Genomic DNA, 11,806 nt, shown 5'->3' with positions numbered 1-11,806 from the left:
TAAAAAAATCACAAAACACCTGGTTATAGTGCAAGAGACTTATTTGGAAGCACTATCTTTCGGAGCCCTGCTCCTTCATCAGGTGATTGTGGAGTATAACATCGTAAGACAGAATTTATGATCTTACGATGTTATATTCCACAACCACCTGATGTAAGTAGCAGCGTTTCGAAAGCTAGTGCTTCCAAACAAGCCTATTGGACTGTAACCTGGTGTTGTGTGATTTTTAACTTCGTACACCTTAGTCCAACACGGGCACCTCCCGATCATGACAAATATTAAGCGTCCAAATGAGATTACGAGAGAAAAATGCTGAAGCCATTCTTTTTGCCGATTTTTTCGCCCTGTGCCTCCACATTTTGTCTGGCTGCTCAACGTTTCTGTCTTTTCCCCTGGGTAGAGGTATTCCAAAACTAGAGGGTAAAGGTGAGGGGGAAAGATTTTAATAGATCTAAAAGACTAGGAAGGGAACATTAACCCCTTACTGGACGAAAGTGAGGACTGCAGAGGCTGGAGATTAGGGTCGAGAGGGTGGAGCTGGAAAAGCACAGCAGGTCAGGCAGCATCCGAGGAGCAGGAGAATCGACGTTTCGGGCAAAACCCTTCATCAGGAAATAGCCATAGGGAACTGCAGGGCTGTAGCGTAATCGAGTGGGTCTGAGTGGGATGCTATTAGGTAGGTCGCTGTGAATGGCCTGTCGGGATGATATGGTTCCGCTGCCTTAGCCACGCGTATATTGAGAAATGTGGGAGGCGTGGGTTCCAGTTCGTGGGACACTGACACCAGTCCTGGAGGAGGTGGAATTTGTGCTGTCTCTCTCTTCACATTCTGCCCCCCTGTCCATTTTCTCCTCATCCACTGCCCCCTGTCCATTCTCTCTCCACGCACTGTACCCTCTGTTCTCTCCCCCAACCCTCTGAACCCCAGTCTATTCCCCTGTCCATTTCCCTCCCTTCCCCACCACCACCAGTGAACCCCTCACCACCCCCCCACCCCCACAATCGTCCTTTCTCGTGCCTCAGCCTCTTTGACCGCTGTATGAAGTCTTTCTCAGGAGAGAGAGAGAGAGAATGGATGGTGATGACTTTACCTGAGAAACATGGCATGAGAGAAATAGCTGATTTTTAAAATTGAGAATAACTAAAACTATATATTCAGAAACTTCGTTAAAGTCAGGAAGAATGTTATTCTTTTAAAAGCTGCAGAAATCTTTCTGAAACTTGCATTGATGTATGTGCAGTTAGGCCACAACAAAGGACAGGCTGTAAGGAGTGAATGAGTGAATAAAAGACGAGTCCAACCTTGCCCTCGAGGAGAAAGTGAGAACTGCAGATGCTGGAGATTCAGAGTCGATAGTGTAGTGTTGGAAAAGCACAGCAGGTCAGGCAGCATCCAAGGAGCAGGAGAATCGACGTTTCGTGCATAAACACTTGGCACTCGGCCACCGCTCCTTCAATCCCCCTTCGATCGCACCTGAACTCACTGGTGCCTCCGCAGGTGGGAGGAGCAGGTGCTTACAGCAGGTGAACGGCCTCTCTCCGGTGTGGACCCACTGGTGGGTCAGCAGTGCAGCTGACTGAGTGAAACCCCTCCCGCACATGGGGCACGTGACTGGCTTCTTTCACTTGTGGACCCACTCGTGCGTCTGCAGATGGCTGACCGGACTGAAGTCCTTCCTACACACTGAGCAGGTGAATCTCCTCACCAGGTGTGAATGTGTCTGTCGGTTTCCAGCACGGATGGGGAAGAGAATCCTTTCCCACAGTCCCCACATTTCCACAGCTTCCCCTTTGGAGGGAGCTTTCCTTGTGTTGCTCTGGGATTGAAATTACAAACAGAACGGTGACATAGTCTTTCCCACCGTGAGGGGTGAGACTTTGATTCGCGAAGTTGAGTAATTGGTTTGAAGGACTTTTCACAGTCAGCGCACTGAATCTCCCTCACTCCGGTGTCTCAGTATTCTTCCTGCCGCACCAGTGTCCAGAATCTCTCAAGCAAACAAAAGCAAACATGTCTTCTTGATTGGAATGGCTGCTGATATTCAAGTCCCAATGAAGCAAGTGGCTCTGTCAGAAGTTGATGTATGCTTTCAGATTTCCTTCTGCACGTCTTCCTGCAAAGAAAAATCACAAAATAAGTGATCACTGTCAGTACAGTTAATGAACATAACATAGGTGGCAATTCCGATAGATTGTGAGATGCCTGCTGATCACATATTATCCAGACCACAGAAACCTGAAAACCCTCCTGCAGCCAGGTCGGCTCAGCTGTGCATGGAGGAAAACTTAATTTCAGTGACAATAACATGGAACAAACTGTTGTGGTTCTGTTCACCGAACTGGGAATTTGTGTTGCAGACGTTTCGTCCCCTATCTAGGTGACATCCTCAGTGCTTGGGAGCCTCCTGTGAAGCGCTTCTGTGATGTTTCCTTCGGCATTTAAAGTGATTTGTACCTGCCGCTTCCGGTTGTCAGTTCCAGCTGTCCGCTGCCGTGGCTGGTATATCGGGTCCAGATCGATGTGTTTGTTGATTGAATCAGTGGATGAGTGCCATGCCTCTAGGAATTCCCTGGTTGTTCTCTGTTTGGCTTGTCCTATAATAGTAGTGTTGTCCCAGTCAAACTCATGTTGCTTGTCATGAGTTCGACTGGGACAACACTATTATTACCACAACAACGAGCACCCGAGCTACAAATCTTCTCCCAAACATGGAACAAACTGCCGACAAAGATGCTGAAAATGGAGCTGAATCAAGGATATGAAAATGAAATGTTGTGGATGCACGAGTGGGTCCACAAGCGAAAGAAGCTTGAGAAAAGAAAGCCAGTGAAGATGCTGAATGACTTCCTGCTGACCTTTTAAATAAAAAATAAACGACAAAAAAGGACATAACTCCATTACTACATTAGAAGGTGAATAATAATTGCAAAGAAACTTTTAGAATAGCCAACAATATCAGATATACACCATAGAGAACAAAGAACAAAGAAAATTTACAGCCCAGGAACAGGCCCTTCAGCTCTCCAAGCCTGAGCCGATCCAAATGTACTGTCTAAACGTGTCCGTCAATTCCTAAGCATCTGTATCCCTCTACTCCCGCCCCCCCCCCCCAATCGCACCCCCCTCCACCCCCGACTCGTGCATTTATCCGGACGCATCTTAAACGAATCTACTGTGCCTGCTTCTAGCACCTCTGCTGGCAACGCGTTCCAAACGCCCACAAGTAAAACTTGCGTTCAATTTGAGTAAGTGTTGCCCTTGCCGCGTTCATTGTAATGGTAACTCTGCCCCATCCCGAATTCAGGCAGTCGGATCTCGTGAAACGAAGCTGCTTTTTGAGAAAATTAATTGGTAGTTTTTGAACAAGGCAATGTGAGAGCTGAGGGCTCGTCCGGGATTTGAACCCGGGATCTCTCGCATATCCACACAGCAGAAAGCCCGAAGCGAGAATCATACCCCTAGACCAACGAGCCACAAGCTTCGGCTTACCGCCAAGTCAATTTGAGTTCAAGCAAAGCAAGGGGTTTAAATATATTTTAGAAAACTTCCTTTGTGCCCTGGGAAAACTCCTGCCGCGGGAAATGCAGTGTTACAGATTGGTAGGAGCAGAAGCAGTAGTAGGCCATTTGGTCAAGCCTGCCCCGTCATTCATTAAGATCACAGCTCCACCAACCTGCACTATCCCGACCACCCTTAATTCCCCTACCATGCAAACACCCATCCAACTGTGTCTTCGATATACTTCATGAAGCTGTCTCAACTGCTCTCTTGGGCAGAGAATCCCATGGAGTCTCACAGAGTAACACAGATGTACAATACGGAAACAGACCCTTTGGTCCAACTCGTTCATGCAGCCCAGATATCCTAACCTAATCTAGTCCCACTTGCCAGCACTTGGCCCAAATCCCCATAAAAACTTCTTATTCACATACACATCCAGATGCATTTTAAATGCTGTAATTATACCAACGTCCATCACTTACTTCAGCAGCTCATGCCGTACATGCATCACCCTCTGCGTGAAAAGGTTGTCCCTTATGTCCCTTCTATATCTTTTCCCTGCCCTCCCTAAAACTATTCCCTCTAGTTCTGGACTCCCCCATCACAGGGAAAAGAACTTGTCTATTTACTCTATCCATATCCCTCATGATTTTATAAACCTCTATAAGGTCGCCCCTTAGCCTCCGACGCTCCAGAGAAAACAGTCTACTCAGCCTCTCCCGATAGCTCAACCCTCCAACCCTGGCAGCGTCCTCGTAAATCTTTTCTGCACCTTTTCTAGTTTCACAACATCTTTCCGATAGGAAGCAGACCAAAATTACATGCAATATTCCAAAAGTGGCCTGACCAATGTTCTGTACAGTAGCAACATGAGCTCCCAACATCTATCCTCGATGCTCTGACCAACAAAGGAAAGCATACCAAACGCCTTCTTTACTATCCAATCTGCCTGCGTCTCTACTTTTAAGGAATTATCAACCTGAACTCCAAGGTCTCTTTGTTCAGCAACACTTCCAAGTAATCTATCATTAAGTGTGAAGGTCCTGCTCTGATTTATTTTTCCAAAATGCAGCACCTCACATTTATCTACATGAACCTCCATCTGCCACTCCTCAGCCCATTGGCCCATCTGATCAAGATCCCGTTCTAATCTGAGGTGTCCTTCTTTGCTGTCCACTACACCTCCAATTTTGGTATCATCTACAAACTTATTAACTATACCTCCTACGTTTACATGAAAATCATTTATATAAATGACAAAACGTAGTGGATCCAGCATCGATCCTTGGGACACACCATTGGTCACAGGCCTTCAGTCTGAAAAGCAACCCTCCATCACTACCCTCTGTCTTCTGCCTTCGAGCCAGATTTGTATCCAAATGGCTAGTTGTCCCTGCATTCCATGAGATTAAACCTTGCTCACCAGTCTCCCATGAGGAACCTTGATGAATGCCTTCCTGAAGTCCATATAGATCACGTCCATCGCTCTGCCCTCATCAATCCACTTTGTTACTTCTTCGAAAAACTCAATCACGTTCGTGAGACATGATTTCCCAAGCACAAACCAATGCTGACCATCCCTAATTAATGCTTGCCTTTCCAAACACATGTAAATCCTACCTCTCAGGATTCTCTCCAACAACTTGCCCATCACGGATGTCAGGCTCATAGGTCTCGAGTTCCCTGGCTTTTCCTTACCACCTTTCTTAAATAGTGGTACCACGTTAGTCACCCTCTAGCCTTCCGGCACCTCACCTGTGACTATTGATGATACAAATATCTCAGTGAGAGGCCCAGCAATCACTTTCCCAGTTTCCCACAGAGTTCTGGGGTTCTCCTGATCAGGTCCTTGGGATTTATCCACTTTTATGCATTTCAAGATATCCAGCAATTTCTCATCTGCAATATGGACATTGTTTCAACATGTAACCATCTATTTTCTCACATTCTATATCTTCCATGCCCTTCTCCACAGTAAACACTGATGCACAATATCCGTTCAGTATCTCCCCCATCTACTGCAGTTCCACACAAAGGCTGCCTTGCTGATCTTTGAGGGGCCCTATTCTCTCCCTTGTTACCCTTTTGTCCTTAATGTATTTATAAAAACTCTTTGGATTATCTTTAACTCTATTTGCCAAAGCTATCTCATGCCCCCTTTTTGCCCTCATGATTTCCCTCTTAAGTATGCTTGTACTGCCTTTATTCTCTAAGGATTCACTCGATCTCTCTGTCTATAACTGACATCTGGTTCCTTCTTTGTCTTAACCAAAATGTCAATTTCTCTAGTCATCCAGCATTCCCCAATATACCAGCCTTTCCTTTCACCCTAACAGGAATATACTGTCTGGACTCTTGTTATCTCATATCTGAAGGCTTCCCATTTTCCAGCAGTCCTTTAACGTGCGAACATCTGCCCCCAATTAGCTTTTGAAGAATCTTGCCTAATACCTGAGTATTCCTCCAATTTAGAACTTCAACTTTTAGATCTGATATATTATTTTCAATCACCAATCTAATGTTAATAGAATTATGGTTGCTGGCCCTTAGGTTTTGCACTCTCCCCAGTATATACATCTACATGGTGATTGAGAAAAATTCCTTGTACACACTTAATACATTTCTCTATTTGACGGAAGAGTATATGGGCAGGAGTATACCTTGGGTCCACTCTTACTTCATTCCCATCAACCCTACCCCCATTCCCATCCCATTAGTCCAAAAGCACTTTCCCCTGCAACTGCAGAATGTGTAACACCAGCCCATCTACCTGCACCCTCCTTACTATACAAAGGCCCAACCATACTTAACAGGTGAAGCAGCACTTTACCTGCACTTCCCACAACCCGGTCTACTGCATTTGCTGCTCACAATGTGATCTCATCTACATTGGGGAAATTAAGCGTAAACTAGGTGACTGCTGCACAGAACATCTACGTTCTGCCGCAAAAAAGATCTGGAGCTTCCGGTTGCCTGCCAATATCACACCCCATTCTGTTCCCTGGCCAACATCTCTGTCTCAGGTTTGCTGGAGTGTTCCAGCGAAGCTCAGCACCAGCAGAACGAAGAGCACCAAATATTGCACTTGGGGACCATACATCCCTCCGGTCCCAATATCGAATTCAATAATTCTAGGGCCTGAAATCCATAGTTTCCTCGTCCCTTCCACACACACCAAGCTTTGTTATCACATAGTCTGTCATTACGCACTACCTATTCTTAGCTATGAACAGTCTTCATTAACAGTTATTCACCCTCCCATGCAGATTGTTATCAACTCCCTTTCCTGTCCAACAGTTCTTCCCTCGCTTTGGGCTCTGTCCTGATCTATCAGTTACTGCGTCCGCCTTCCTCCCACAATATTTTTCGCATATAAACGGACATTTTCCCAATCACCATCAGTTCTATGGAACGGTCACCGGCAACTCTTGTTTTTTTTTTGTTTCTGATATACAGCATCGAAAATTCTTTCAGCTTTTTATTGAGAGAGAGTTGGAAATTGTTTCGAGAGACAGAGGGAGGGGTGGGGGGGAGAGACAGAACAGACATGAACTGTTGATCTCCATTGTTCCACATAAGGTAAAATCATTGCAGTGCGATCAGTTACCTTAACCATGAATAGAAACACACAGTTTACGGTAGGCTTGTGGCGCAACGGTAGCGCCTCTGATTCCAGCTCAGTAGGTGACGTGCTCAAATCAAGTCAGACTCACGGCAGTCAACTATACCTCAAGAAAGGAGTACGCTCGCGGTTATGTGTTGAGCCAAGTCTGCTTTCCGGGCACTTTTGATCGCACATGAAGCTTTGCTATCAGTTTGATTTGTGAACACTGTGTCAGGGAGGTGCTGTTCCCATTGTTTGGGTAAATGCTCAGCTTCCCCCAGTGTAAGAAGTGAAACACAGACTGTTCCAGCAGGGGATTTAAATACCCTGCCGCATCCCTCTGGGCAGCCGCTTCATTCAGTTGGTGACAGCGCGGGCATGACGAACATTATTCCGATATTTTTACAACATAATCTAGAGACTCCCAGCTTTATGTTTTAATCCATCAAGACAGTGATAGCGAGTTCAGGTAGAAATGTTTTCCACCAACAGCAAATCCGTTCCTCTCACTGGACACAGTTAAAATTATTTTTATTCAACTAAAGGAGCGGAAACTACAGTCTGACGGCTCCTCTCCACATTAACGGTGAGCCTGAATTTTATAAACGGTGTCAGTAAAATCCAGTGGCGGACACTGATTTGGTTCAATCGTTTTTTGCCAAGCGTAATTCACCGAGAGGATGCTGCTTTGTGAAACAGCGTGGGGAATTACTGCAGGGCCTCCTGCGCATGGAACACACCACAACTGATGTGTTTCACCTTCATCAGTTTATTCCCATCTCAGGGAAAAGTGGTTTGATGATTCGGATCATAGCAACCCGACAGAGAACAGGAGAAGACCACACAGCCTTTCACAGGCTTGTCACCACAGCTGGGTCACCGTGGCCTGTGTATCAGAATGGGACATTTATTTGCATCTACTGACGAGAAGCACAGCATATCAGAGTGCTGGTAGGACTATCACACATGAGAAAACGGCTTTGACCTATCAGCTGGAGTGGCTCCCAATGCGTAACTTCACTCACCTTAACTGAATAACTGTAAAAAATTACTCAGCGATTCAAAGGAATACTCCGTTTTGAATCTGCATTGTGGCATATACTTTCGAGAATAATGTCAAAACACCTTCATTGCTGTGATGGAGTATCCTGTTGGACAAGATATACCGGTTGTCAAATTTCCCACGTGCTGTTGGTCCAACTCCGATTGTACTCAATATCACAAAATGAGTGACAGCGCAGACTGAGGCCGTGCAGCCCAACTTAGCTCTGCTGGCTCGACACAATATATAAATAAGTGTCTCTATGTGTATCATTCTGTCGCCCTCTCCCTGTAAATCTGCACATTGTTACATTGAACATTACCATTGAATTCCCATTTGTGTCCATTGAATCTGCCTCTTTGTCACTGTCAAACAGGGATTTACTGACCCCACTCCCTGTGCGAAAACATTCTTCCGAATGTCACTTTTACTTTTCCTGATGACTTTAAATCTCTGCCAAATCGTTCTCGATCCTTTCATTCATGGGAGCATTTTCACTATATTACTTCCTCTGTCTAGACCCCTGATGACTTGGAAAACTTCAATCAGGCCAACTTTCAGCCTTCTGTTCATCAAACGTTCCCAACTTTACAATCTACCTTCAGTGCTGTAATTCCTCATGCACCGCACCATTCACTTCAACCTGTTCAGCACTGTGTCCAATCACTTCACTTGCCGCTTCCTGAAATTTCCCCCTCAGAACTGAACAGTAATGCAGCTGGATGATTCGGATTGCGCGGGCGAACAGTCTGCAATACTTGACTCCACTTGTCACAAATGTTCCCTTCGCCGAGCTCATTGCAATTGGAGCTCTGCCCCATCCTTACTTCAGGCAGTCCGATCTCGTTTCATTGAGAAATTTTGCACAAGGCAATTTTCGAAATGAGGGCTCGTTCGGGATTCAAACCCAGCATCTCTCGCACGAGCGTGTAGCTGAAGACCCGAAGCAAAATTCGCACCGCTAGATCAGCGAGTCACAGGCTGTTGAGTTCCGTCTCTGCCCTGACCCCTGATACCTCCAGCGCCCTCCCCTGAAGCAGTTGAGACTTGCTCAGTGTGAAATACATTTGACATTGCTCCAAGAAATGCAAACAGCAAAGAGATTCCACAACATTTGCTTCTCATTCTGTCTCCCTGCGCCCAGGACGCTGCTGTTTGTCCTGTTTCCAGGAACCGGACTCTCTCCACTGGCGGATAATTAAACCATTTTGTTTCTCCTTGCAAGTATTCTGGGGGAGGGCAGAGCCCATTCGCTCTTCTGCTCTCTCTCAATCACTTGGGATAGGAGACGTCAGTTCCACTCATGCATAGGAAATGGGCAAGTTTTAACTACATTACAAAGGTCTGTAATCAAAGAAACAGAAAGCTGCTGTGATGGCGGGACAGAGAGAAATGGACACCGGAAACTGTTCCCTCAGGTAAATTCATATGAGTGTATTTGTGTGCAGCTTGCTTGGTGTTCAGAATTCCTCTTCACACAGCAATCCTGCAGAAAGGCTTTTCTAACACAGGCGTCTGTTTCTTTGCTGCGAACGGGCAGCAGTGAACATCTGAGCCCCAACTGTCCCAGATGAAGTTAAAAATGAGCCATTGTTTCTCCCTCAGCCGCTCTGTCCCAGAGACAGGGAGAGGGACGGCATCAACGCGTGACGTCATTCCGCCACAGCCTGAAGCCGTTCAGTCCATAATTTCCATGTGACTCTCTGTCACTTGTATCTCTCCGAGATGATTCCCAATCGGTGACATGTGTCCGAATCATGGGAACTGTGTCTGTGTGGTGATGCTGCTTTCGAAATGCTGATCGTCCTGTCATTCACGTCTGAACCGGAGAGGGGAATTATTGCAGGGAATGAATACGACCGCAAATAATGTGGCTGTGTGGCTCATTGGTTAACACTGCTGTCTCATAACGGTACCTGAATTCGATCCTACCCTTGTGCAGCTTGTTTGAGTGGAGTTTGTTCAATCTTTGCGTGGGTTTCCTGCTCCGGTTTCCTTCGACAGTCGAAAGATATGCAGGTTAGGTGGACTGACCATGCCCAGAGATCCGGTTAGGCGCATCAGTCAGAAGGAAATGTAGGGTATGGGCGGGTTACTCTTCGGAGGGTTGAATCGGACTTGTTGAGCAGGAGGGCCTGTTTCCACACGGTAGGGATTCGAATTCGAATATGTTTCAACTTCCCCAGCTCATTCCTATTTCAGAGAAGAGGTTTACGATTCAGTTCAGAGCAGACCGGCGGGAAACAACTCAAATCTCCACAAGCACTTCCTTTCAGTTGTGTAAATTGGGCCAGTGTTTAGTGACATATTCAGTTCAGGTGCTCGAAGATTTGGGAAGCAGAGGCAAAGGCAAGATACAGAACAGAGTACGGTTACAAAGGGAAGCAATAGCAGACGATAGTTTCGATCGAGTGACATGAACCCACTCTACTTTCCCGCACGGAGTGTTTTGCACAGATCCCTTCAGCCTTTCGTCTGGCGTGTGGCATGCACGTTTGAGACTGATGTCAAAGACTTCCACTGCTGTCGTTTAATATGCTGTTGTGCAGACACATAGAGGCTGTCTAAATATAAACGTTGTTCTAAATTCCCACATTCTGTTGGTCGAACTGTGATTTCACTCTGAACCACAACGTGTCACCGCGCAGAGGGAGGCCATGCGGCCCACCTTCGCTCTGCTGGTTTTTCGCCATAAGTAAACGAGTGTCTCAATTCGTATCATTCTATTGCCTTCCCTGTGTAGATCTGCACACCTGAACATGACCACCGAATTCCCTCTGTATCCAATGAATCTTCCTCTTTGTCACTGTCAGGCAGGGATTTACTGACATTAACAATTCCCTGTATGGAAACGTTCCTCCTCATGTCACTTTTACTGCTTTTCCACGTGACTTTAAAACTCTGCAGAATCATTGTAGATCCTTTCAGGCGTCGGAGCATTTTCACAACATTATTTCCTGTTTCTAGGCCCCTCATGACTAGCAATGCTTCTGTTCCAGGTGGAAAGCTGCCCCAATTTTCCAATCAAATACTGCATCTCTGGCAAGTCTGCGCAGTAGAAGACCCTAAGCGAGAATCATACCCCTAGACCAACGAGCCAGAAAGCGGGCATGCACCCACCCGCCACACCACTTGAACTAACTGAGACTTGTTCAGTGTGAAATACATTTGTCACTGCTCTAAGAATTGCAAGCGGTAGAGAGTTTCCAGAACAGCTGCTTCTCATTCTGTCTCCCTGCTGCTGTTTATCCCGTCCCCAGAAACCGGGCTCTCTCCTCTGGCAGGTAATTAAACTATTTTGTTTCTAAACATTTTTCTGACACCCAGGTTGCCAGTGACAAGCATTGCCCTCCTCAACACAGGGGACAGAGAACAGGAGAAGACCACTCAGACCTCCACGAGGGTGTCACCACAACTATGCACATTGGGCCAGAATATCAATGTGAAATATAATGCCGAAGCTTTTGGGGAAGCAGATGAGAGAGGTGCAGAACAGAGCGCCCTTGTACGGGAAAGCTGCTCAGGACGACATTGAGTGAATAGGAGAGAATAGGAAATGGCAGATTTCAGGCACTAAAGTCAAGGAATTCGATATTGAAGACCGGAGGACTATTGGGTCTTCAAGTGGAAAATGAGGCGTTGTTCTTCCACCTGGAGC

The 11,806-nt window shown here is 46.2% G+C and overlaps 1 non-coding gene across 1 annotated transcript; it reads right to left on the bottom strand.

Annotated features, from left to right (window-relative positions):
* Positions 1-3,384: 3,384 nt before the first annotated feature.
* trnap-cgg (transfer RNA proline (anticodon CGG)) lies at positions 3,385-3,474 on the bottom strand. Its single transcript is given in 2 exon segments — positions 3,385-3,420; positions 3,439-3,474. It is a non-coding gene; the product is annotated as a tRNA-Pro (tRNA).
* Positions 3,475-11,806: the final 8,332 nt, after the last annotated feature.

The sequence above is a fragment of the Chiloscyllium punctatum genome, chromosome 36 (assembly GCF_047496795.1).
Source record: "Chiloscyllium punctatum isolate Juve2018m chromosome 36, sChiPun1.3, whole genome shotgun sequence".
NCBI lineage: Eukaryota > Metazoa > Chordata > Chondrichthyes > Orectolobiformes > Hemiscylliidae > Chiloscyllium > Chiloscyllium punctatum.
Note: the sequence above shows the minus strand (reverse complement) of the source record. Positions and strands in the feature narration are given on the sequence as shown.